The sequence below is a fragment of the Phyllobates terribilis genome, unplaced genomic scaffold (assembly GCF_046119375.1).
Source record: "Phyllobates terribilis strain yellow unplaced genomic scaffold, ASM4611937v1 Scaffold_169__1_contigs__length_4117513, whole genome shotgun sequence".
Lineage (NCBI taxonomy): Eukaryota > Metazoa > Chordata > Amphibia > Anura > Dendrobatidae > Phyllobates > Phyllobates terribilis.
This window is the reverse complement of record NW_027362929.1, coordinates 2,410,858-2,437,624: the sequence shown is the minus strand read 5'-3', so window position 1 is coordinate 2,437,624 and position 26,767 is coordinate 2,410,858. Positions and strand designations below refer to the sequence as shown.

Sequence of the window (26,767 nt, the reverse complement as noted above, 5' to 3'; positions counted from 1 at the left end):
TCCTTGGGTGGCACCGTAGTCGGAAACCAATTCTGGTTATCGCTTCTCGGCCTTTTGGCTAAGATCAAGTGTAGTATCTGTTCTTATCAGTTTAATATCTGATACGTCCCCTATCTGGGGACCATATATTAAATGGATTTTTAGAACAGGGAGATGGAAAAAGAGCTTGCTCTGTCCACTCCACGCATTGACCTGGTATTGCAGTATCTCCAGGACCGGTGTACCCCTTCTTTAATGCAGTTTCTAAAATCAGAAAGAATTGAATTCAATGCTTTTTGTTCATTTTGCTTGTTTGTCGGATTTTGGGATGGACTCTTCGGCTTTGCTTTTCTTCTCCTCATTGGATTTTTCATGTTAAAAGTTGCAGAAGCCAGATGACAAGCTCATTTTGGTTCAACTTCAGCAACTGTGCATTGCATTGCCATGTAATGTAATGTAATGCAATGCTATCTATCTAGCTCTCCCTCTATACTTCCTTTTGGATAAACAGACATATTAGGCAAGCATTTTGGAGCTTTCACCTAAATAACTACAGGTGGTGAGATAAGCTGCACAATATAATTGACCTTTCAGTATATTGTTGCACACACACCATCTATTTAGCAAATGCCCTTGTTATCAACAGCAGCCTTTTAAACTCACCTGAGCTAACAGGTATGTGAGCTGGTTACTCTGCTGCGCTTAAAATTTCTTTTTTGGTTTGCTACAATGCCTTTTCTGAAACGTTGTCTCCCTCTGCTGGAACACTGACTTCTTTCATTTAATGCCTGCAGACTATAAAAGAGAAACCAACCCAAAAAGTTTGGTTGATTAGTCTGTGGCATTCTTTTAAACTGTTGCTTATGGCGGTCTCTGTGAGCTTCTCAGTGACATTCAGCCATCCAGGTATCCCGCCTGCAGTAGACGGAATGTGGCAATGGAACGCTGGCTGCGCGTGTCATAATAGGCTCTGAGCCTTTATATACCTGCGCACAGCAGCAGCCACCTTCAGTCTGCTGCTGGACAGCCAGCAGCAGCAGCAGCAGGAGAGGTAATTAATCAGCAACCCTCCTGCTAAGGGTAGACAGCTGCTCGTTCCACCCCCCCCCCCCCCGCCTTAATTGGTTCTCCTCCCTTCCAACGGTGTTGAGGCGGGTGGGAACAGCCGGGGGTTGAGGGTACTGTGCTAAAAGAGGTGGAGTTATGCAGATCTAAAACGCGTGGATTGCAGCAGCAGCAAGCCGAAAAGTGCAGGAATGTGAGGGATCTAGAGGTTGACAGCATGTCTTCTTAACGGGAGTCCAGGTGGCCATCTCCACAAATGGACTTTTCAGAATCCTTGGGTGGCACAGTAGTCAGAAACCAATTCTGGTTATCGCTTCTCGGCCTTTTGGCTAAGATCAAGTGTAGTATCTGTTCTTATCAGTTTAATATCTGATACGTCCCCTATCTGGGGACCATATATTAAATGGATTTTTAGAACAGGGAGATGGAAAAAGAGCTTGCTCTGTCCACTCCACGCATTGACCTGGTATTGCAGTATCTCCAGGACCGGTGCACCCCTTCTTTAATGCAGTTTCTAAAATCAGAAAGAATTGAATTCAATGCTTTTTGTTCATTTTGCTTGTTTGTCGGATTTTGGGATGGACTCTTTGGCTTTGCTTTTCTTCTCCTCATTGGATTTTTCATGTTAAAAGTTGCAGAAGCCAGATGACAAGCTCATTTTGGTTCAACTTCAGCAACTGTGCATTGCATTGCCATGTAATGTAATGTAATGCAATGCTATCTATCTAGCTCTCCCTCTATACTTCCTTTTGGATAAACAGACATATTAGGCAAGCATTTTGGAGCTTTCACCTAAATAACTACAGGTGGTGAGATAAGCTGCACAATATAATTGACCTTTCAGTATATTGTTGCACACACACCATCTATTTAGCAAATGCCCTTGTTATCAACAGCAGCCTTTTAAACTCACCTGAGCTAACAGGTATGTGAGCTGGTTACTCTGCTGCGCTTAAAATTTCTTTTTTGGTTTGCTACAATGCCTTTTCTGAAACGTTGTCTCCCTCTGCTGGAACACTGACTTCTTTCATTTAATGCCTGCAGACTATAAAAGAGAAACCAACCCAAAAAGTTTGGTTGATTAGTCTGTGGCATTCTTTTAAACTGTTGCTTATGGCGGTCTCTGTGAGCTTCTCAGTGACATTCAGCCATCCAGGTATCCCGCCTGCAGTAGACGGAATGTGGCAATGGAACGCTGGCTGCGCGTGTCATAATAGGCTCTGAGCCTTTATATACCTGCGCACAGCAGCAGCCACCTTCAGTCTGCTGCTGGACAGCCAGCAGCAGCAGCAGCAGGAGAGGTAATTAATCAGCAACCCTCCTGCTAAGGGTAGACAGCTGCTCGTTCCACCCCCCCCCGCCTTAATTGGTTCTCCTCCCTTCCAACGGTGTTGAGGCGGGTGGGAACAGCCGGGGGTTGAGGGTACTGTGCTAAAAGAGGTGGAGTTATGCAGATCTAAAACGCGTGGATTGCAGCAGCAGCAAGCCGAAAAGTGCAGGCATGTGAGGGATCTAGAGGTTGACAGCATGTCTTCTTAACGGGAGTCCAGGTGGCCATCTCCACAAATGGACTTTTCAGAATCCTTGGGTGGCACCGTAGTCGGAAACCAATTCTGGTTATCGCTTCTCGGCCTTTTGGCTAAGATCAAGTGTAGTATCTGTTCTTATCAGTTTAATATCTGATACGTCCCCTATCTGGGGACCATATATTAAATGGATTTTTAGAACAGGGAGATGGAAAAAGAGCTTGCTCTGTCCACTCCACGCATTGACCTGGTATTGCAGTATCTCCAGGACCGGTGCACCCCTTCTTTAATGCAGTTTCTAAAATCAGAAAGAATTGAATTCAATGCTTTTTGTTCATTTTGCTTGTTTGTCGGATTTTGGGATGGACTCTTTGGCTTTGCTTTTCTTCTCCTCATTGGATTTTTCATGTTAAAAGTTGCAGAAGCCAGATGACAAGCTCATTTTGGTTCAACTTCAGCAACTGTGCATTGCATTGCCATGTAATGTAATGTAATGCAATGCTATCTATCTAGCTCTCCCTCTATACTTCCTTTTGGATAAACAGACATATTAGGCAAGCATTTTGGAGCTTTCACCTAAATAACTACAGGTGGTGAGATAAGCTGCACAATATAATTGACCTTTCAGTATATTGTTGCACACACACCATCTATTTAGCAAATGCCCTTGTTATCAACAGCAGCCTTTTAAACTCACCTGAGCTAACAGGTATGTGAGCTGGTTACTCTGCTGCGCTTAAAATTTCTTTTTTGGTTTGCTACAATGCCTTTTCTGAAACGTTGTCTCCCTCTGCTGGAACACTGACTTCTTTCATTTAATGCCTGCAGACTATAAAAGAGAAACCAACCCAAAAAGTTTGGTTGATTAGTCTGTGGCATTCTTTTAAACTGTTGCTTATGGCGGTCTCTGTGAGCTTCTCAGTGACATTCAGCCATCCAGGTATCCCGCCTGCAGTAGACGGAATGTGGCAATGGAACGCTGGCTGCGCGTGTCATAATAGGCTCTGAGCCTTTATATACCTGCGCACAGCAGCAGCCACCTTCAGTCTGCTGCTGGACAGCCAGCAGCAGCAGCAGCAGGAGAGGTAATTAATCAGCAACCCTCCTGCTAAGGGTAGACAGCTGCTCGTTCCACCCCCCCCCCCGCCTTAATTGGTTCTCCTCCCTTCCAACGGTGTTGAGGCGGGTGGGAACAGCCGGGGGTTGAGGGTACTGTGCTAAAAGAGGTGGAGTTATGCAGATCTAAAACGCGTGGATTGCAGCAGCAGCAAGCCGAAAAGTGCAGGCATGTGAGGGATCTAGAGGTTGACAGCATGTCTTCTTAACGGGAGTCCAGGTGGCCATCTCCACAAATGGACTTTTCAGAATCCTTGGGTGGCACCGTAGTCGGAAACCAATTCTGGTTATCGCTTCTCGGCCTTTTGGCTAAGATCAAGTGTAGTATCTGTTCTTATCAGTTTAATATCTGATACGTCCCCTATCTGGGGACCATATATTAAATGGATTTTTAGAACAGGGAGATGGAAAAAGAGCTTGCTCTGTCCACTCCACGCATTGACCTGGTATTGCAGTATCTCCAGGACCGGTGCACCCCTTCTTTAATGCAGTTTCTAAAATCAGAAAGAATTGAATTCAATGCTTTTTGTTCATTTTGCTTGTTTGTCGGATTTTGGGATGGACTCTTTGGCTTTGCTTTTCTTCTCCTCATTGGATTTTTCATGTTAAAAGTTGCAGAAGCCAGATGACAAGCTCATTTTGGTTCAACTTCAGCAACTGTGCATTGCATTGCCATGTAATGTAATGTAATGCAATGCTATCTATCTAGCTCTCCCTCTATACTTCCTTTTGGATAAACAGACATATTAGGCAAGCATTTTGGAGCTTTCACCTAAATAACTACAGGTGGTGAGATAAGCTGCACAATATAATTGACCTTTCAGTATATTGTTGCACACACACCATCTATTTAGCAAATGCCCTTGTTATCAACAGCAGCCTTTTAAACTCACCTGAGCTAACAGGTATGTGAGCTGGTTACTCTGCTGCGCTTAAAATTTCTTTTTTGGTTTGCTACAATGCCTTTTCTGAAACGTTGTCTCCCTCTGCTGGAACACTGACTTCTTTCATTTAATGCCTGCAGACTATAAAAGAGAAACCAACCCAAAAAGTTTGGTTGATTAGTCTGTGGCATTCTTTTAAACTGTTGCTTATGGCGGTCTCTGTGAGCTTCTCAGTGACATTCAGCCATCCAGGTATCCCGCCTGCAGTAGACGGAATGTGGCAATGGAACGCTGGCTGCGCGTGTCATAATAGGCTCTGAGCCTTTATATACCTGCGCACAGCAGCAGCCACCTTCAGTCTGCTGCTGGACAGCCAGCAGCAGCAGCAGCAGGAGAGGTAATTAATCAGCAACCCTCCTGCTAAGGGTAGACAGCTGCTCGTTCCACCCCCCCCCCCCGCCTTAATTGGTTCTCCTCCCTTCCAACGGTGTTGAGGCGGGTGGGAACAGCCGGGGGTTGAGGGTACTGTGCTAAAAGAGGTGGAGTTATGCAGATCTAAAACGCGTGGATTGCAGCAGCAGCAAGCCGAAAAGTGCAGGCATGTGAGGGATCTAGAGGTTGACAGCATGTCTTCTTAACGGGAGTCCAGGTGGCCATCTCCACAAATGGACTTTTCAGAATCCTTGGGTGGCACCGTAGTCGGAAACCAATTCTGGTTATCGCTTCTCGGCCTTTTGGCTAAGATCAAGTGTAGTATCTGTTCTTATCAGTTTAATATCTGATACGTCCCCTATCTGGGGACCATATATTAAATGGATTTTTAGAACAGGGAGATGGAAAAAGAGCTTGCTCTGTCCACTCCACGCATTGACCTGGTAATGCAGTATCTCCAGGACCGGTGCACCCCTTCTTTAATGCAGTTTCTAAAATCAGAAAGAATTGAATTCAATGCTTTTTGTTCATTTTGCTTGTTTGTCGGATTTTGGGATGGACTCTTTGGCTTTGCTTTTCTTCTCCTCATTGGATTTTTCATGTTAAAAGTTGCAGAAGCCAGATGACAAGCTCATTTTGGTTCAACTTCAGCAACTGTGCATTGCATTGCCATGTAATGTAATGTAATGCAATGCTATGTATCTAGCTCTCCCTCTATACTTCCTTTTGGATAAACAGACATATTAGGCAAGCATTTTGGAGCTTTCACCTAAATAACTACAGGTGGTGAGATAAGCTGCACAATATAATTGACCTTTCAGTATATTGTTGCACACACACCATCTATTTAGCAAATGCCCTTGTTATCAACAGCAGCCTTTTAAACTCACCTGAGCTAACAGGTATGTGAGCTGGTTACTCTGCTGCGCTTAAAATTTCTTTTTTGGTTTGCTACAATGCCTTTTCTGAAACGTTGTCTCCCTCTGCTGGAACACTGACTTCTTTCATTTAATGCCTGCAGACTATAAAAGAGAAACCAACCCAAAAAGTTTGGTTGATTAGTCTGTGGCATTCTTTTAAACTGTTGCTTATGGCGGTCTCTGTGAGCTTCTCAGTGACATTCAGCCATCCAGGTATCCCGCCTGCAGTAGACGGAATGTGGCAATGGAACGCTGGCTGCGCGTGTCATAATAGGCTCTGAGCCTTTATATACCTGCGCACAGCAGCAGCCACCTTCAGTCTGCTGCTGGACAGCCAGCAGCAGCAGCAGCAGGAGAGGTAATTAATCAGCAACCCTCCTGCTAAGGGTAGACAGCTGCTCGTTCCACCCCCCCCCCCGCCTTAATTGGTTCTCCTCCCTTCCAACGGTGTTGAGGCGGGTGGGAACAGCCGGGGGTTGAGGGTACTGTGCTAAAAGAGGTGGAGTTATGCAGATCTAAAACGCGTGGATTGCAGCAGCAGCAAGCCGAAAAGTGCAGGCATGTGAGGGATCTAGAGGTTGACAGCATGTCTTCTTAACGGGAGTCCAGGTGGCCATCTCCACAAATGGACTTTTCAGAATCCTTGGGTGGCACCGTAGTCGGAAACCAATTCTGGTTATCGCTTCTCGGCCTTTTGGCTAAGATCAAGTGTAGTATCTGTTCTTATCAGTTTAATATCTGATACGTCCCCTATCTGGGGACCATATATTAAATGGATTTTTAGAACAGGGAGATGGAAAAAGAGCTTGCTCTGTCCACTCCACGCATTGACCTGGTATTGCAGTATCTCCAGGACCGGTGCACCCCTTCTTTAATGCAGTTTCTAAAATCAGAAAGAATTGAATTCAATGCTTTTTGTTCATTTTGCTTGTTTGTCGGATTTTGGGATGGACTCTTTGGCTTTGCTTTTCTTCTCCTCATTGGATTTTTCATGTTAAAAGTTGCAGAAGCCAGATGACAAGCTCATTTTGGTTCAACTTCAGCAACTGTGCATTGCATTGCCATGTAATGTAATGTAATGCAATGCTATCTATCTAGCTCTCCCTCTATACTTCCTTTTGGATAAACAGACATATTAGGCAAGCATTTTGGAGCTTTCACCTAAATAACTACAGGTGGTGAGATAAGCTGCACAATATAATTGACCTTTCAGTATATTGTTGCACACACACCATCTATTTAGCAAATGCCCTTGTTATCAACAGCAGCCTTTTAAACTCACCTGAGCTAACAGGTATGTGAGCTGGTTACTCTGCTGCGCTTAAAATTTCTTTTTTGGTTTGCTACAATGCCTTTTCTGAAACGTTGTCTCCCTCTGCTGGAACACTGACTTCTTTCATTTAATGCCTGCAGACTATAAAAGAGAAACCAACCCAAAAAGTTTGGTTGATTAGTCTGTGGCATTCTTTTAAACTGTTGCTTATGGCGGTCTCTGTGAGCTTCTCAGTGACATTCAGCCATCCAGGTATCCCGCCTGCAGTAGACGGAATGTGGCAATGGAACGCTGGCTGCGCGTGTCATAATAGGCTCTGAGCCTTTATATACCTGCGCACAGCAGCAGCCACCTTCAGTCTGCTGCTGGACAGCCAGCAGCAGCAGCAGCAGGAGAGGTAATTAATCAGCAACCCTCCTGCTAAGGGTAGACAGCTGCTCGTTCCACCCCCCCACCCGCCTTAATTGGTTCTCCTCCCTTCCAACGGTGTTGAGGCGGGTGGGAACAGCCGGGGGTTGAGGGTACTGTGCTAAAAGAGGTGGAGTTATGCAGATCTAAAACGCGTGGATTGCAGCAGCAGCAAGCCGAAAAGTGCAGGCATGTGAGGGATCTAGAGGTTGACAGCATGTCTTCTTAACGGGAGTCCAGGTGGCCATCTCCACAAATGGACTTTTCAGAATCCTTGGGTGGCACCGTAGTCGGAAACCAATTCTGGTTATCGCTTCTCGGCCTTTTGGCTAAGATCAAGTGTAGTATCTGTTCTTATCAGTTTAATATCTGATACGTCCCCTATCTGGGGACCATATATTAAATGGATTTTTAGAACAGGGAGATGGAAAAAGAGCTTGCTCTGTCCACTCCACGCATTGACCTGGTAATGCAGTATCTCCAGGACCGGTGCACCCCTTCTTTAATGCAGTTTCTAAAATCAGAAAGAATTGAATTCAATGCTTTTTGTTCATTTTGCTTGTTTGTCGGATTTTGGGATGGACTCTTTGGCTTTGCTTTTCTTCTCCTCATTGGATTTTTCATGTTAAAAGTTGCAGAAGCCAGATGACAAGCTCATTTTGGTTCAACTTCAGCAACTGTGCATTGCATTGCCATGTAATGTAATGTAATGCAATGCTATCTATCTAGCTCTCCTTCTATACTTCCTTTTGGATAAACAGACATATTAGGCAAGCATTTTGGAGCTTTCACCTAAATAACTACAGGTGGTGAGATAAGCTGCACAATATAATTGACCTTTCAGTATATTGTTGCACACACACCATCTATTTAGCAAATGCCCTTGTTATCAACAGCAGCCTTTTAAACTCACCTGAGCTAACAGGTATGTGAGCTGGTTACTCTGCTGCGCTTAAAATTTCTTTTTTGGTTTGCTACAATGCCTTTTCTGAAACGTTGTCTCCCTCTGCTGGAACACTGACTTCTTTCATTTAATGCCTGCAGACTATAAAAGAGAAACCAACCCAAAAAGTTTGGTTGATTAGTCTGTGGCATTCTTTTAAACTGTTGCTTATGGCGGTCTCTGTGAGCTTCTCAGTGACATTCAGCCATCCAGGTATCCCGCCTGCAGTAGACGGAATGTGGCAATGGAACGCTGGCTGCGCGTGTCATAATAGGCTCTGAGCCTTTATATACCTGCGCACAGCAGCAGCCACCTTCAGTCTGCTGATGGACAGCCAGCAGCAGCAGCAGCAGGAGAGGTAATTAATCAGCAACCCTCCTGCTAAGGGTAGACAGCTGCTCGTTCCACCCCCCCCCCCCCGCCTTAATCGGTTCTCCTCCCTTCCAACGGTGTTGAGGCGGGTGGGAACAGCCGGGGGTTGAGGGTACTGTGCTAAAAGAGGTGGAGTTATGCAGATCTAAAACGCGTGGATTGCAGCAGCAGCAAGCCGAAAAGTGCAGGCATGTGAGGGATCTAGAGGTTGACAGCATGTCTTCTTAACGGGAGTCCAGGTGGCCATCTCCACAAATGGACTTTTCAGAATCCTTGGGTGGCACCGTAGTCGGAAACCAATTCTGGTTATCGCTTCTTGGCCTTTTGGCTAAGATCAAGTGTAGTATCTGTTCTTATCAGTTTAATATCTGATACGTCCCCTATCTGGGGACCATATATTAAATGGATTTTTAGAACAGGGAGATGGAAAAAGAGCTTGCTCTGTCCACTCCACGCATTGACCTGGTATTGCAGTATCTCCAGGACCGGTGCACCCCTTCTTTAATGCAGTTTCTAAAATCAGAAAGAATTGAATTCAATGCTTTTTGTTCATTTTGCTTGTTTGTCGGATTTTGGGATGGACTCTTTGGCTTTGCTTTTCTTCTCCTCATTGGATTTTTCATGTTAAAAGTTGCAGAAGCCAGATGACAAGCTCATTTTGGTTCAACTTCAGCAACTGTGCATTGCATTGCCATGTAATGTAATGTAATGCAATGCTATCTATCTAGCTCTCCCTCTATACTTCCTTTTGGATAAACAGACATATTAGGCAAGCATTTTGGAGCTTTCACCTAAATAACTACAGGTGGTGAGATAAGCTGCACAATATAATTGACCTTTCAGTATATTGTTGCACACACACCATCTATTTAGCAAATGCCCTTGTTATCAACAGCAGCCTTTTAAACTCACCTGAGCTAACAGGTATGTGAGCTGGTTACTCTGCTGCGCTTAAAATTTCTTTTTTGGTTTGCTACAATGCCTTTTCTGAAACGTTGTCTCCCTCTGCTGGAACACTGACTTCTTTCATTTAATGCCTGCAGACTATAAAAGAGAAACCAACCCAAAAAGTTTGGTTGATTAGTCTGTGGCATTCTTTTAAACTGTTGCTTATGGCGGTCTCTGTGAGCTTCTCAGTGACATTCAGCCATCCAGGTATCCCGCCTGCAGTAGACGGAATGTGGCAATGGAACGCTGGCTGCGCGTGTCATAATAGGCTCTGAGCCTTTATATACCTGCGCACAGCAGCAGCCACCTTCAGTCTGCTGCTGGACAGCCAGCAGCAGCAGCAGCAGGAGAGGTAATTAATCAGCAACCCTCCTGCTAAGGGTAGACAGCTGCTCGTTCCACCCCCCCCCCGCCTTAATTGGTTCTCCTCCCTTCCAACGGTGTTGAGGCGGGTGGGAACAGCCGGGGGTTGAGGGTACTGTGCTAAAAAAGGTGGAGTTATGCAGATCTAAAACGCGTGGATTGCAGCAGCAGCAAGCCGAAAAGTGCAGGCATGTGAGGGATCTAGAGGTTGACAGCATGTCTTCTTAATGGGAGTCCAGGTGGCCATCTCCACAAATGGACTTTTCAGAATCCTTGGGTGGCACCGTAGTCGGAAACCAATTCTGGTTATCGCTTCTCGGCCTTTTGGCTAAGATTGGGTGTGGTGTTTAGGCATTGCATCTGGTCTTGGCTGATAGGTGTTTGGGGTACCCGGCTCCTTGGCCTGGGGGGATCGTCCCACCTTACGGTGGGGCTTCACCCCCCTGCTGCTATTAGGGAGCTGGCTTAGTCCCCTTACAACGTGTAGCGATCCCTTAAAAAGGCTCACGCCTTTTTTCTTTTCTTCTGTAGTTGGTACGCTTTCGTGGAAGGATGCCTGCTACAATTTCTTTTGCATCGGGAGAGCCCCGGATGAGGAACACAATCCGTATCGAGGTCTTGGAAAGTTTCAGAGAGCAGAAAGGAATCCGCTTCGTCTGCAATACCATCCTCCTTGGGATCCTGGAGTTCGACAGAGATGACATCTTTTGCTTCCAGGACAATGAACTCAAAGGTATTTATACCATCACTTTTAAGAACCAAGGATGCTGCCAACAGTTGGTCCAGAAGGTGAACGAGCATGGTTGGAGAGATGAGATGGATGGCCTGGTGTTTTCCCTGCTTTTCGTCCATGAGGAGGTACAAATAACAACGTATTTTCCCAACCCTTTTGTGGAGAGGCAGGACATCCAAACCTGTTTGAGCCGTCACTGTGATGAGGTGAGATACATTGGGCCTGTGAAGAACTCTGTTGGCTTCTGGGGTGGGAAGCGGAGGTTTCTTGTGCGGTTGCGGAAGGATCCCCAGGGCTATGGAGGAACACATCACCCCCCCTCTACTATCACTATCGGGAAAAGTCGGGGGTATTTATTTTATGCTGGCATGCCTATGTACTGTCGAAATTGTGGGAAAATGGGGCATGTCCAGAGCAATTGTGCAGAGTCCAAGGCATTCCGTTGTAATAACTGTGGTCTACTAGGACATTTATTTAAGGACTGCCCCCATAAGGATTCTTGCAACCTGTGTGGCGTGGACGGCCATATATTTCGGAAGTGCCCACTGAAGACCAAGACCCGAACATATGCGGAAGCTGCTGGAGGACCTATGCCACGGGAAGGACCAGTTCGTGTTCCGGAGACCAGTAAAGGACCTGAGCCTCGTCCTTCTGTTTCCACAACAGAGGAGGTGGCGGAGAAGGTCAAGGGCGCGAGGAAGGAGACGGAGAGGACGGAGCAGGAGTCGGGTCTCCCCCGTGGAGATCCTCCTGTGGCGAAGTCCCAGAAAAAGGGCGGAGGGCGGACCACCCAAAGACCGGAGCAGAGTGACTCTCCCGTCAGGGAGAAGACCACTGCGTCGATGGTCCCTGGTGTGTTGGAGCAGGGCGCCCCCAATGAGTTGGCGGTGGGGGGCTCTGTGTCGAAGACCCCAGACATACCTAGGGACTCGTGCCAGCAGACCACGGTTCTTTGTCCAGCAGGTGGCAATGATGGCGAGGTTCTCATGTCTGACCTGGAGAGTCTTCAGGAAGTGAGAGGCCATACAGCAATAGCGGAGGATGACTGCACGAGTGACGTGATTGAGCCGTGTGGAAAAAAGTTGAGAGCGGACAATCCTCCGGCATTTAATCCAGACTCGCCTGATGTGTGCCTTGCCAGGGATGATATATGGCAACCCGGTTCCTCCGGGTATCCGATATCCGGTTCGGACCCCCAGAATATTCTCTGCTTCTCCTCAACACTCGAGAGCTTGACGGGGTCTGCAGGGGATATAATGGATGACTCCCCTCCCCCATGACACAAATGCCATCTATTAAGTGTCTCTCACTCAATGTGAGATCTTTAAAGAGCCCTGTCCGCAGGGCTGCTCTCTTTGATTTTTTCAAAACATTAGACTTTGATATTTGTTTCCTACAGGAATGCGGTCTGCAACACGGACTACGGTATAATGAGCTAAAGAAAGACTGGAAACTAGGGCCCTCCATTTGGTCCGGCTCTAATGAGAATAAATCAGCTGGTGTGGGTCTGCTCTGCCGAGGTAATGCTTTTATAATCTCCTCTGTCACTGAGATTGTGCCCGGCAGAGCTATATTAGTACATTTATGTTTTAATAATTTTAACTTTCGTGTTATAAATGTGTATGCCCCGCCAGATAAACAAGAACGGATACAATTGTTTGAGATTTTACCGTTGTTCTGTGTAGGGTCATCTCCTCTTTTGGTAGCTGGGGACTTTAATTGCCTCAGTGTAAATGAGCGCTGAGGAGGAGGTGACCCGATCCGTAAATTAGATAAATCATGTTTTTTATTAAGTAATTTGCAGACAGATTTTAAGTTGCGCGATGCCTGGAGGTCGCTATCGCCGACGGACCCGGGATTTACGTGGTCCGGTCGGGGAGTGACCTCCAGGATCGATTTTATCTTTTTATCTGAAACTTTTAGCCCTGTATATTTTGTTTTAATTCCTAATTTATTTTCTGACCATAACATATTAAAATTAGAGATAGAATACCAGGGGGAACTAAAGGTGAATAGAGGGTTGTGGCGCCTGGGGGTACACCTATTGGAAGACCCCCTGGTAAGGTCAGATTTTATCAAAAAGTACCAACAATGGAGGCAGCTCAAACCCCCATATTTTAAAATGCTGTCCTGGTGGGAAGGGATTAAAGACAAGATCCAACTTTTTTTTATCAGGGCTGGGAAGAGGAAGGCGAGGCAGAAGAAGCAGGGCTATGCAAATTTGAATACTAGACTGCAGACTCTCCTTAAATTCAAAGAGATAGGCTTAGAGGTGCATGATGATATTGTAAGCCTTAAAAATGAGATACAGTCATACCTTGAACAAAAAGGGAAGGAAATAATATTTAATTCTAAGGTGCAATTTTTAGAAGAAGGAGAAAAGTGTACACGTTTCTTTTTCAAAAAAGTGGTGGAGAGGAAAGAAACGATTACCTGCCTAGATGGAGATAGCACAATACAAGGTATGAAGAGGGTAGCTTTTAATTTTTATAGAAACCTTTTTAGCAAAAAAAGTGTTAATAATATGTTTTTACAAGATGCTCTTAATGTCCTGGATTTTAGGCTAAATTCTGCAGATCAGGGGTTTTTAACAAAAGATATTACTTTAGAAGAACTTTTTAGTGTTTTTAAAAGTTTTTCAAGAGGGAAAGCCCCAGGAGCTGATGGTCTTCCTGTGGAATTTTATTTATCCTTTTGGGATATTTTAAAAGAGGATCTTTTAGCACTTTTTAAAGAGGTTTTTTTGTGTGATAAGTTACCCAAGTCATGGAGGAGGGGGATAGTGTCCTTAATATACAAGAAGAAGGGCGCTCGGGACGACCTAAAAAATTGGAGACCTATCACCCTCCTTAACATGGATTACAAGGTTTTAGCTAAGATTATTGCATGTCGTTTTAAAACTGTTATTAATGTGTTAATACAACCCGAACAAGTATGTGGTGTACCAGGGAGGAGTATTACAGAGACCCTAAATACGATCAGAGACGTAATATGGTACAGTAAAGACAGGGATCAAGGGCTGGCCCTGTTGGCGCTAGACTTCGAGAAAGCGTTTGACAGGGTTTCTCATGAATATCTTTTTAAAGTTTTAAAACAAATGGCAATCCCAGACTGGTTTTTATCTCGCATTAAGAGTTTATATAACAATATGTTTTCACAAATCTCTGTCAATGGTTTTTTAACTGATTTTATCCCACTGGAATCCGGAGTGAAGCAGGGATGTCCATTATCCCCAATTCTGTTTATTTGTGCTATGGAACCCCTTTTATGCATGATCCGGAAAGACAAGGTAGTCCGGGGGGTTCCTGTCCCAGGAGGGGGAGGGGCTCAGGTTAAAGTGCTTGGATATATGGATGACGTGACGGCTATTTGCACTGATCCTGCTTCACTCCGGAGAGTAGTATTGTGCACCAATCTTTTTAGTCAAGCTTCTGGTTTTAAAATGAATTTTAATAAAACTGAGTGTTTGATTATGGGGGCGTGGGATAGAAATGACTTACCGACTGTTAATGTGAAATATGACAATGTAAAAATTTTAGGGGTTGTATTTGATGCAAATAATGATGGGCTTGTGAGTTGGGGAGAGGTTCAAGATAAAATGGCAAAGAAACTTTCCTTTTGGACCCTGAGGAATCTTTCGATCGAAGGGAAAGTCCTTGTTATTAAATCTGTTTTATTACCTATGATTTTATATATTGCCATGGTGTATCCTCCCTCTGACTTAATGCTAAAAAAACTAACTCGTTGTATTTTTATGTTTATATGGGGCTCTAAAATGGAAAAGCTTAAACGATCAGAAATGTATAAGAGAAAGCAGAATGGAGGAAAAGATGTTCCCGATCTTCGCCTGTTTTTATATGTAAATTTTTTCTGTTTTTGTTTTAAAGCTTTTAAGTCTGATACTACTTTTGGCCTGTTTTTAAAATACACGTGTGGTTTTATCTTTAAGAGATGGTTTAGGCCATCCTTATCAGCGCCTGTTTTATTGTGTCCACCAAAGCACCTTATTATTTTAGAAAAAGTTATAAAGACTCATAATTTAAAAGACCTTGGAGCTGACATCCTTCTGGACCGGAAGAAGCTATTTGTCCACTTGAGGAGAGAAGAAGAGACATCCCCAGTTTGCAACTACTCATGGAACAGATCCAAACGTGTGTGGAGGAATGTCTTCGGGAAGTTCCTCGCCAATGTCCATAAAGACCTTGCCTGGATGTCCGTCCACCAGTGCCTCCCAACCAGAGAATTCCAACACCGGAGAGGCCTGGTGGCACGGGCAAAATGCCCAAGAGACTCTTGCCATTGTGATGAGACCGTTATGCACCTTTTTTGGAACTGCACCTTTGCACAAGAACTCTGGGTGAAATTGGGGATTCTTTTAAAGTGGGTTTGCGGTTTAAAGGACTTTTATTATGAATATGTTTTATACGGACTTTTTAATTGCCCTACTGCATACCAATCTGAAATCTGCTGGTGTATAATAAACTGTGCCAAGAATGCAATTTGGAAAGCAAGGAATATTTTATTGTTTAATCGTGATTTTATTTCTGTGCTTGATTGTATTAAACTGGCTTTTAGTGAAATGTATGTTTATTATTTAAAAAATGTAAAAGATATGGGCAAGAAGGAAGCGAACCGTAGATGGTGCTTTTATATGTGGAATTCTATTTTATATTGATTATTCTCTGTAATGTATAATTGTTAAATGTTTTTATGGGTTTTTTTGTACTTGAAAGGTTTCGCATTGATTGTCTTGTAATCTGACTTATGCACAATAAAATTATGTTGAAACCTTATCTGTTCTTATCAGTTTAATATCTGATACGTCCCCTATCTGGGGACCATATATTAAATGGATTTTTAGAACAGGGAGATGGAAAAAGAGCTTGCTCTGTCCACTCCACGCATTGACCTGGTATTGCAGTATCTCCAGGACCGGTGCACCCCTTCTTTAATGCAGTTTCTAAAATCAGAAAGAATTGAATTCAATGCTTTTTGTTCATTTTGCTTGTTTGTCGGATTTTGGGATGGACTCTTTGGCTTTGCTTTTCTTCTCCTCATTGGATTTTTCATGTTAAAAGTTGTAGAAGCCAGATGACAAGCTCATTTTGGTTCAACTTCAGCAACTGTGCATTGCATTGCCATGTAATGTAATGTAATGCAATGCTATCTATCTAGCTCTCCCTCTATACTTCCTTTTGGATAAACAGACATATTAGGCAAGCATTTTGGAGCTTTCACCTAAATAACTACAGGTGGTGAGATAAGCTGCACAATATAATTGACCTTTCAGTATATTGTTGCACACACACCATCTATTTAGCAAATGCCCTTCTTATCAACAGCAGCCTTTTAAACTCACCTGAGCTAACAGGTATGTGAGCTGGTTACTCTGCTGCGCTTAAAATTTCTTTTTTGGTTTGCTACAATGCCTTTTCTGAAACGTTGTCTCCCTCTGCTGGAACACTGACTTCTTTCATTTAATGCCTGCAGACTATAAAAGAGAAACCAACCCAAAAAGTTTGGTTGATTAGTCTGTGGCATTCTTTTAAACTGTTGCTTATGGCGGTCTCTGTGAGCTTCTCAGTGACATTCAGCCATCCAGGTATCCCGCCTGCAGTAGACGGAATGTGGCAATGGAACGCTGGCTGCGCGTGTCATAATAGGCTCTGAGCCTTTATATACCTGCGCACAGCAGCAGCCACCTTCAGTCTGCTGCTGGACAGCCAGCAGCAGCAGCAGCAGGAGAGGTAATTAATCAGCAACCCTCCTGCTAAGGGTAGACAGCTGCTCGTTCCACCCCCCCCCCGCCTTAATTGGTTCTCCTCCCTTCCAACGGTGTTGAGGCGGGTGGGAACAGCCGGGGGTTGAGGGTACTGTGCTAAAAGAGGTGGAGTTATGCAGATCTAAAACGCGTGGATTGCAGCAGCAGCAAGCCGAAAAGTGCAGGCATGTGAGGGATCTAGAGGTTGACAGCATGTCTTCTTAACGGGAGTCCAGGTGGCCATCTCCACAAATGGACTTTTCAGAATCCTTGGGTGGCACCGTAGTCGGAAACCAATTCTGGTTATCGCTTCTCGGCCTTTTGGCTAAGATCAAGTGTAGTATCTGTTCTTATCAGTTTAATATCTGATACGTCCCCTATCTGGGGACCATATATTAAATGGATATTTAGAACAGGGAGATGGAAAAAGAGCTTGCTCTGTCCACTCCACGCATTGACCTGGTATTGCAGTATCTCCAGGACCGGTGCACCCCTTCTTTAATGCAGTTTCTAAAATCAGAAAGAATTGAATTCAATGCTTTTTGTTCATTTTGCTTGTTTGTCGGATTTTGGGATGGACTCTTTGGCTTTGCTTTTCTTCTCCTCATTGGATTTTTCATGTTAAAAGTTGCAGAAGCCAGATGACAAGCTCATTTTGGTTCAACTTCAGCAACTGTGCATTGCATTGCCATGTAATGTAATGTAATGCAATGCTATCTATCTAGCTCTCCCTCTATACTTCCTTTTGGATAAACAGACATATTAGGCAAGCATTTTGGAGCTTTCACCTAAATAACTACAGGTGGTGAGATAAGCTGCACAATATAATTGACCTTTCAGTATATTGTTGCACACACACCATCTATTTAGCAAATGCCCTTGTTATCAACAGCAGCCTTTTAAACTCACCTGAGCTAACAGGTATGTGAGCTGGTTACTCTGCTGCGCTTAAAATTTCTTTTTTGGTTTGCTACAATGCCTTTTCTGAAATGTTGTCTCCCTCTGCTGGAACACTGACTTCTTTCATTTAATGCCTGCAGACTATAAAAGAGAAACCAACCCAAAAAGTTTGGTTGATTAGTCTGTGGCATTCTTTTAAACTGTTGCTTATGGCGGTCTCTGTGAGCTTCTCAGTGACATTCAGCCATCTAGGTATCCCGCCTGCAGTAGACGGAATGTGGCAATGGAACGCTGGCTGCGCGTGTCATAATAGGCTCTGAGCCTTTATATACCTGCGCACAGCAGCAGCCACCTTCAGTCTGCTGCTGGACAGCCAGCAGCAGCAGCAGCAGGAGAGGTAATTAATCAGCAACCCTCCTGCTAAGGGTAGACAGCTGCTCGTTCCACCCCCCCCCGCCTTAATTGGTTCTCCTCCCTTCCAACGGTGTTGAGGCGGGTGGGAACAGCCGGGGGTTGAGGGTACTGTGCTAAAAGAGGTGGAGTTATGCAGATCTAAAACGCGTGGATTGCAGCAGCAGCAAGCCGAAAAGTGCAGGCATGTGAGGGATCTAGAGGTTGACAGCATGTCTTCTTAACGGGAGTCCAGGTGGCCATCTCCACAAATGGACTTTTCAGAATCCTTGGGTGGCACCGTAGTCGGAAACCAATTCTGGTTATCGCTTCTCGGCCTTTTGGCTAAGATCAAGTGTAGTATCTGTTCTTATCAGTTTAATATCTGATACGTCCCCTATCTGGGGACCATATATTAAATGGATTTTTAGAACAGGGAGATGGAAAAAGAGCTTGCTCTGTCCACTCCATGCACTGACCTGGTATTGCAGTATCTCCAGGACCGGTGCACCCCTTCTTTAATGCAGTTTCTAAAATCAGAAAGAATTGAATTCAATGCTTTTTGTTCATTTTGCTTGTTTGTCGGATTTTGGGATGGACTCTTTGGCTTTGCTTTTCTTCTCCTCATTGGATTTTTCATGTTAAAAGTTGCAGAAGCCAGATGACAAGCTCATTTTGGTTCAACTTCAGCAACTGTGCATTGCATTGCCATGTAATGTAATGTAATGCAATGCTATCTATCTAGCTCTCCCTCTATACTTCCTTTTGGATAAACAGACATATTAGGCAAGCATTTTGGAGCTTTCACCTAAATAACTACAGGTGGTGAGATAAGCTGCACAATATAATTGACCTTTCAGTATATTGTTGCACACACACCATCTATTTAGCAAATGCCCTTGTTATCAACAGCAGCCTTTTAAACTCACCTGAGCTAACAGGTATGTGTGCTGGTTACTCTGCTGCGCTTAAAATTTCATTTTTGGTTTGCTACAATGCCTTTTCTGAAACGTTGTCTCCCTCTGCTGGAACACTGACTTCTTTCATTTAATGCCTGCAGACTATAAAAGAGAAACCAACCCAAAAAGTTTGGTTGATTAGTCTGTGGCATTCTTTTAAACTGTTGCTTATGGCGGTCTCTGTGAGCTTCTCAGTGACATTCAGCCATCCAGGTATCCCGCCTGCAGTAGACGGAATGTGGCAATGGAACGCTGGCTGCGCGTGTCATAATAGGCTCTGAGCCTTTATATACCTGCGCACAGCAGCAGCCACCTTCAGTCTGCTGCTGGACAGCCAGCAGCAGCAGCAGCAGGAGAGGTAATTAATCAGCAACCCTCCTGCTAAGGGTAGACAGCTGCTCGTTCTACCCCCCCCCCCCGCCTTAATTGGTTCTCCTCCCTTCCAACGGTGTTGAGGCGGGTGGGAACAGCCGGGGGTTGAGGGTACTGTGCTAAAAGAGGTGGAGTTATGCAGATCTAAAACGCGTGGATTGCAGCAGCAGCAAGCCGAAAAGTGCAGGCATGTGAGGGATCTAGAGGTTGACAGCATGTCTTCTTAACGGGAGTCCAGGTGGCCATCTCCACAAATGGACTTTTCAGAATCCTTGGGTGGCACCGTAGTCGGAAACCAATTCTGGTTATCGCTTCTCGGCCTTTTGGCTGAGACCAAGTGCTTCACAGCAGGAGGTTTCAGTTGAAGGGCACTCAGGTACCCCTCTCCTTGGCCTGGCAGGATCGTCCACTTCGGTGGGCTTCACCTGCCTGCTGCTATTAGGGAGAGGGATTAGTCCTAGGGTAACGGGCAGCGATCCCCCAGCCTACAGGTGCTTTATCACAAAGCTCTGAAGGCGCAGATTGCAGGCGGTTGCAATTTGTATTTTGTTGCACCATACCATGGAGGTTGACCCCAACCTCGTGCCTCTATATGCGAGGCTCAAGAACACCATAAGGGTCCGCTTTACGGCTGGTGGTTCCGATATGCGGAATCTGGGATATATAGTCCAGGACGTGCTTGAGAAACTGCTCCACGTCAGAACCAACGAAATCCTTTCTATCCAGGATTATCCTCGACGTGGAGACTATGATGTAACCTTTACTGGCGAAGGTATTTTCAAAGATGTTTTGTCCAGAGTTAAGTCGGTAGAAAATAGCCCTGGTCTAAAAGGGATTCAGATCATCGAGCACGTCCTGGATGAGGTAAAGATGGTGGTTGTGAAAATCTTCTCACCCTTCATAACGACACCAGAGGTTATTTCCTTTTTGTCAGTTTATTTTAAAAGTGTGAAATTGATTGGGAAAGTGTTGAATGAGTTTAACATCTGGACCTCAAAATGGAAGTTTTTAGTAAAATGTGAAAGAGACCCTAAATTCCCTGGAGGTGTGAGACTCCCTCCAGCTCGATTTAAAATAGGGCAAACTAATGGGGATTTTTTTTTCTCAGGAATGCCACTTTTCTGTAGGTATTGTGGTCTCTATGGGCACTCTAAGGATAGTTGTGGTGCCACTTGTAGAAATTGTGCCAGTACTGAACATGACACAAAGGAGTGCCCAAATGAAAAAAAATGCTCTTTTTGTCGGACACCTGGTCATTTCTATTTTTCTTGCCCTCACAGGTTCAGAGAGGATGAACAAAAACAAAAGGAGAAGTCCAAGACATCCGGGAATGGACGGGCCAATCAGACCACCCCTCAGGAGGAGGAACAGCAACCTGGAGCCTCGGGAGGTGATAACGGCGCTTCGACTAGTAACAATCCCTCCGAGTCAATGACAGGTAACTCACAGGAGCCCAGGAGCTGGCTGAAAGACCATAAGGAGGCTAAAAGGAAGGCTGAGAAAGATCATAAAGGGGCGGTCGGTAAGGCCAAAAAAGAGCGCCAAAAGGCTGACACCGAGCCCAAAATTCCCACTGGGTCTCAAGAGAGCGAGGGCGGTACGTGGCATTTGGTGAGGTCTCATAATAAGAAAAGAATGGTTCCGTGGAGGTGGCTAATAGGGAGGAGATGGATACATCCCCTCACGGGGGTGTAGACTCTGGAATCCCGAGGTCCCGGGGCTCTGCTGGCCCAGGTGGGGCCCCGAACCTGGCTGCCTCCGGGGACTCTGAGGCTCCGCCATGTGCGCAGCCTGCCCCTGTGTTACGACCCTCTGCGGGTCAGCAGGGGAGTGCGGAGCCTCTCGGAGACCCACCTGACGAGGACCTAAATGGTCAGCCTATGGAGACCCAGTGTAACCTTTCTCTCAATATCCTTCCGAGCTACACCCCAGTAGCGTCGGGTCTTAATTTAAGTGAATGTTCCTTCTCCGATGATGAAGACTCTTTGATAACGGTGGATTCAGAAGAGGGCGTTGGTGAAAGTCCAAGTGGTCTGATCCGTCCATCGGATAGGTAAAGTCCAGTTTTTGTTTCTTCCTAACCATTTGTTATGATGGCTGACATTAGTGGTGTTTCCCTCAATGTGAGAGGCATGGGATCCAAGACCAGAAGAGCTACTGTTTTACATTTTTTAACCTGTTTTACAGCTTCTGTTTTCTTTTTACAAGAATGTCATATCCCTCATAAGATTTCTTACAAAAAATATAAGGAAGAGTGGAAACATGGTCCATCGGTCTGGTCTGGATCAAATGCAACCGGATCAGCCGGGATAGCTATTCTTTTTAAGGGAAATGTGTCTATTGATTTTATCCAAGATATTTTACCGGGTCGTATTCTTTTAGTTAAGGCTTTTATTGATGGGACAAGATGGCAGTTTTTAAATTTTTATGGGTCACCTGATAAAAATGAAAGGGCTGATATGCTGGAAATTTTACCTTTACTTATTAACATTTCTGAACCTTTTATCCTGGCAGGTGATTTTAATTGTATTTTAAAAGGCGAAAGCCGACGCTCCGGTTCCGTGAGTAGAAATTATGACAAAACGTCTGGAATGTTAAGCAATATTATAAATGATTGTAAATTAACTGATGTGTATAAAGAATGTAACAAGGATAGCCCTATAGACGCTGGTTTCACCTGGAGCAATTCTACATGTAGCTCCAGGATAGATTTTGTTTTAGGTTCAGAAAAAATACTGCCAGTGAAATGTGAAGTTTTAACTAATATTCTCTCAGATCACAAGGTTTTATCTTTTAGAGTGAGGATTAATGGAAAGAAGAAATGTGGTAAGAAATCTTGGAAATTGAATGTGTCCCTTTTAAAAGATCCACAAATTTTATCGGATTTTATTGAGTTTTATGTAAAGTGTAGAAAAAGGAAAAACCCCAATATTTCTTTTAGCTCCTGGTGGGATAGAATGAAAATAAGCATTAAAGATTTCTTTATTAAGAAAAGCATACAAAAAGCTAAAGAAAAGTTTGAGATCTATAATTTTCTTAATATCAGGTTACAGACATTGTACAAATTCAAAGACAATGGTCTGGATGTAGGTAATGATATATTGAGTCTTAAAGGAGAAATTTCAAAGTGGTTGGAACAAAAAGGAAAAGAACTGATTTTTCGTTCAAAGGTAAAACACGTAGAAGAGGATGAGACTTGTTCCAGGTATTTTTTTAAGAAAAACAAACAGGCGAAAACAATAATTGATAACATAGATGGAGATAATAATATCAATGTTATATTGGATAAGGTAAATGTCTATTTTAACGATCTTTTTAATGTAAAAACTGTAGACCATGATTTAATACACACTTTCCTGGGGGAGATCAAGTCCACCCTAGATGCTGATGCCCAAAGTTTTTTATCCCAACTTCTAGTTGAGGAAGAGATTTTAGAAACCATGAAGAGTTTTAAAAATGGGAAAGTGCCCGGCCCTGATGGTATCCCCATAGAGTTTTATATAAGTTTTTATGATATTTTAAAAGATGATTTGTTTAATTTGTTTTCCGAAGTTTTTAATAATAAGGTTTTACTCAACTCATGGAAGAAAGGTGAGGTATCACTACTATACAAAAAAGGTGACAAAACGGATCTTAAAAACTGGAGGCCGATAACTCTTTTAAATAGTGATTACAAAATTATGGCTAAGATCTGTGCAAATCGGTTGAAAAAGGTGATACATAAAGTAATTCATGCAAATCAGGTATGCGGGGTACCTGGGCGTAGTATCTGGGACAATTTAAACCTGGTGAAAGATTGTATTGAAGATGTAAAAAACAGAAAGACAAAGATGTCAATCCTAGCGGTGGATTTTGAGAAAGCTTTTGACCGCGTGTCTCATTTTTATCTTTTTAAAGTTTTAGAAAAAATGGGCATTCCGGGTGGGTTTTTATTGTCTCTTAAAGCTTTTTATAATGATTGTACGAGTAAGATTTTAGTTAATGGTTTTAAAACAAAAGAGGTAGTTTTAAAATCAGGGGTGAAGCAGGGTTGCCCTTTGTCCCCCCTGCTTTTTATATGTGCTATAGAACCCCTTTTATGTACAATACGCCGGGATAAGCAAATATGTGGAGAACCCTTACCCGGAGGGAACGGTCTACAAGTTAAAGTTGTAAGCTATATGGATGATGTAGCAGTGTTTGGATGTGATGTACCTTCAATACAAAAAACGATAAGCCAAATTCAGTCTTTTTGTACAGTTTCCGGTTTTAAAATTAATCTTACTAAATGTAATATTTTAAATGTCGGGGGGATGAGTCTACATGATGTACCAATTGCAGTTACAGATTCCATTACTATTTTAGGTGTTTCTTTTAATGAATCTAATAATGGTTTTAATAGCTGGGATGCGGCAGCACAGAAAATTAATCAGAAAATCTGCATGTGGAATATGAGAAAGCTGTCAATGGAAGGTAAAGTTCTGATTGTAAAAATGGTGATATTACCTATCCTGTTATATCTTAGTTTGGTGTTCCCCCCTCCTACAAATTTGTTGAAACGAATTACAAAAGTATGTTTTACCTTTTTTTGGGGCTCAAAAATGGAGAAACTCAAAAGAGAAATTGTGACAAAGCCAAAGGTTAAAGGTGGGAAAGATTTCCCTGTTTTAGATAAGTTTCTTTTAATACATTTTTTCTGTTTCTGTTTTAAAACCCTTTTTAAAGATAATTACCTTTCCTATTTTATGCGTTTTAACACTGGTTTTCTCATGAGAAGGTTTGGTTGGTTTGAAACGGTTTTATCCTTTCCTTATGCTTTTAACCTACCTGCACATTATGAGATTTTAAAGAAAATTATTCTTGATTTTAATTTGAATAAGAAACAGACAGGGGATCTATGTAACAGCAAGACACTACTCAAACAAATTAGTACTGATGTGACGTTGTGTGATATTGAACGTTATGATGATGACAAAACTGTACACATATGGAAAATGATTAACGCCCCTTATCTTTTTAATGTACAGAAAGACATGTCTTGGAGCTGCGCACACCACTGTCTTCCTTGCCGGGCATTCCAGTACAGAAGAGGTTTTGTGAGGTCTGCCATCTGCCCAAGAGAAGGTTGTCAAGAAGAAGAGACAGTGAAGCATCTTTTATGGACTTGTGCTTTTGCTAAAGAGTTCTGGAGAAGACTAATCCCCCTGCTGGAGAAAATGGTGGACCTCAAGGACTTTAATTTTGCATCAGTGTTATATGGTCTTCTGGAATGCCCAACAATGGACCAAAAAATAATGGCGTGGAAGATAGTGAATTGTGCAAAGATAGCGCTCTGGAATGCTAGAAATATTGCTGTTTTTAAACATGAAATGTTACCAGTAGATGATGTTTTAGCCTTTTGTAAAAGTGAAATGTACATATACTATTTATTGGACAGGAAAAAGAATGTAACGTTGACAGGCAAATGGCTTTTTAACCTATGGAATATTTGAAGTCTTGTAAAATTTGCTGTGATGGAATTTTTATTTTTCTTTGAAGTCCCGAAAGTGTAATGTGGATGTAATGGTTTTATTTCTGTAATTTGTTAAATTTTAAATAAACGGTTTTTATCCCCATGTGGGGGATAGCCAAATTAAAAAAAATCTGTTCTTATCAGTTTAATATCTGATACGTCCCCTATCTGGGGACCATATATTAAATGGATTTTTAGAACAGGGAGATGGAAAAAGAGCTTGCTCTGTCCACTCCACGCATTGACCTGGTATTGCAGTATCTCCAGGACCGGTGCACCCCTTCTTTAATGCAGTTTCTAAAATCAGAAAGAATTGAATTCAATGCTTTTTGTTCATTTTGCTTGTTTGTCGGATTTTGGGATGGACTCTTTGGCTTTGCTTTTCTTCTCCTCATTGGATTTTTCATGTTAAAAGTTGCAGAAGCCAGATGACAAGCTCATTTTGGTTCAACTTCAGCAACTGTGCATTGCATTGCCATGTAATGTAATGTAATGCAATGCTATCTATCTAGCTCTCCCTCTATACTTCCTTTTGGATAAACAGACATATTAGGCAAGCATTTTGGAGCTTTCACCTAAATAACTACAGGTGGTGAGATAAGCTGCACAATATAATTGACCTTTCAGTATATTGTTGCACACACACCATCTATTTAGCAAATGCCCTTGTTATCAACAGCAGCCTTTTAAACTCACCTGAGCTAACAGGTATGTGAGCTGGTTACTCTGCTGCGCTTAAAATTTCTTTTTTGGTTTGCTACAATGCCTTTTCTGAAACGTTGTCTCCCTCTGCTGGAACACTGACTTCTTTCATTTAATGCCTGCAGACTATAAAAGAGAAACCAACCCAAAAAGTTTGGTTGATTAGTCTGTGGCATTCTTTTAAACTGTTGCTTATGGCGGTCTCTGTGAGCTTCTCAGTGACATTCAGCCATCCAGGTATCCCGCCTGCAGTAGACGGAATGTGGCAATGGAATGCTGGCTGCGCGTGTCATAATAGGCTCTGAGCCTTTATATACCTGCGCACAGCAGCAGCCACCTTCAGTCTGCTGCTGGACAGCCAGCAGCAGCAGCAGCAGGAGAGGTAATTAATCAGCAACCCTCCTGCTAAGGGTAGACAGCTGCTCGTTCCACCCCCCCCCCCCGCCTTAATTGGTTCTCCTCCCTTCCAACGGTGTTGAGGCGGGTGGGAACAGCCGGGGGTTGAAGGTACTGTGCTAAAAGAGGTGGAGTTATGCAGATCTAAAACGCGTGGATTGCAGCAGCAGCAAGCCGAAAAGTGCAGGCATGTGAGGGATCTAGAGGTTGACAGCATGTCTTCTTAACGGGAGTCCAGGTGGCCATCTCCACAAATGGACTTTTCAGAATCCTTGGGTGGCACCGTAGTCGGAAACCAATTCTGGTTATCGCTTCTCGGCCTTTTGGCTAAGATCAAGTGTAGTATCTGTTCTTATCAGTTTAATATCTGATACGTCCCCTATCTGGGGACCATATATTAAATGGATTTTTAGAACAGGGAGATGGAAAAAGAGCTTGCTCTGTCCACTCCACGCATTGACCTGGTATTGCAGTATCTCCAGGACCGGTGCACCCCTTCTTTAATGCAGTTTCTAAAATCAGAAAGAATTGAATTCAATGCTTTTTGTTCATTTTGCTTGTTTGTCGGATTTTGGGATGGACTCTTTGGCTTTGCTTTTCTTCTCCTCATTGGATTTTTCATGTTAAAAGTTGCAGAAGCCAGATGACAAGCTCATTTTGGTTCAACTTCAGCAACTGTGCATTGCATTGCCATGTAATGTAATGTAATGCAATGCTATCTATCTAGCTCTCCCTCTATACTTCCTTTTGGATAAACAGACATATTAGGCAAGCATTTTGGAGCTTTCACCTAAATAACTACAGGTGGTGAGATAAGCTGCACAATATAATTGA

At 43.5% G+C, this 26,767-nt stretch overlaps 13 non-coding genes across 13 annotated transcripts; all 13 read left to right on the top strand.

Annotated features, from left to right (window-relative positions):
• The first annotated feature begins 38 nt into the window (after positions 1-38).
• On the top strand, positions 39-229 carry LOC141210010 (U2 spliceosomal RNA). Its single transcript, XR_012280192.1, has one exon. It is a non-coding gene; the product is annotated as a U2 spliceosomal RNA (small nuclear RNA).
• A 1,124-nt stretch (positions 230-1,353) lies between these two features.
• On the top strand, positions 1,354-1,544 carry LOC141208993 (U2 spliceosomal RNA). Its single transcript, XR_012279203.1, has one exon. It is a non-coding gene; the product is annotated as a U2 spliceosomal RNA (small nuclear RNA).
• A 1,119-nt stretch (positions 1,545-2,663) lies between these two features.
• Positions 2,664-2,854, top strand: LOC141208992 (U2 spliceosomal RNA). The gene has a single exon (XR_012279202.1). It is a non-coding gene; the product is annotated as a U2 spliceosomal RNA (small nuclear RNA).
• Positions 2,855-3,975: 1,121 nt separating this feature from the next.
• Positions 3,976-4,166, top strand: LOC141208991 (U2 spliceosomal RNA). The gene has a single exon (XR_012279201.1). It is a non-coding gene; the product is annotated as a U2 spliceosomal RNA (small nuclear RNA).
• Positions 4,167-5,288: 1,122 nt separating this feature from the next.
• LOC141209992 (U2 spliceosomal RNA) lies at positions 5,289-5,479 on the top strand. The gene has a single exon (XR_012280175.1). It is a non-coding gene; the product is annotated as a U2 spliceosomal RNA (small nuclear RNA).
• Positions 5,480-6,600: 1,121 nt separating this feature from the next.
• On the top strand, positions 6,601-6,791 carry LOC141208990 (U2 spliceosomal RNA). Its single transcript, XR_012279200.1, has one exon. It is a non-coding gene; the product is annotated as a U2 spliceosomal RNA (small nuclear RNA).
• Positions 6,792-7,912: 1,121 nt separating this feature from the next.
• LOC141209991 (U2 spliceosomal RNA) lies at positions 7,913-8,103 on the top strand. The gene has a single exon (XR_012280174.1). It is a non-coding gene; the product is annotated as a U2 spliceosomal RNA (small nuclear RNA).
• Positions 8,104-9,226: 1,123 nt separating this feature from the next.
• LOC141209832 (U2 spliceosomal RNA) lies at positions 9,227-9,417 on the top strand. Its single transcript, XR_012280022.1, has one exon. It is a non-coding gene; the product is annotated as a U2 spliceosomal RNA (small nuclear RNA).
• Positions 9,418-15,722: 6,305 nt separating this feature from the next.
• On the top strand, positions 15,723-15,908 carry LOC141210649 (U2 spliceosomal RNA). Its single transcript, XR_012280792.1, has one exon. It is a non-coding gene; the product is annotated as a U2 spliceosomal RNA (small nuclear RNA).
• A 1,120-nt stretch (positions 15,909-17,028) lies between these two features.
• LOC141210117 (U2 spliceosomal RNA) lies at positions 17,029-17,219 on the top strand. Its single transcript, XR_012280295.1, has one exon. It is a non-coding gene; the product is annotated as a U2 spliceosomal RNA (small nuclear RNA).
• A 1,119-nt stretch (positions 17,220-18,338) lies between these two features.
• On the top strand, positions 18,339-18,529 carry LOC141209909 (U2 spliceosomal RNA). The gene has a single exon (XR_012280096.1). It is a non-coding gene; the product is annotated as a U2 spliceosomal RNA (small nuclear RNA).
• Positions 18,530-24,922: 6,393 nt separating this feature from the next.
• LOC141210599 (U2 spliceosomal RNA) lies at positions 24,923-25,118 on the top strand. Its single transcript, XR_012280753.1, has one exon. It is a non-coding gene; the product is annotated as a U2 spliceosomal RNA (small nuclear RNA).
• A 1,122-nt stretch (positions 25,119-26,240) lies between these two features.
• On the top strand, positions 26,241-26,431 carry LOC141208989 (U2 spliceosomal RNA). The gene has a single exon (XR_012279199.1). It is a non-coding gene; the product is annotated as a U2 spliceosomal RNA (small nuclear RNA).
• Positions 26,432-26,767: the final 336 nt, after the last annotated feature.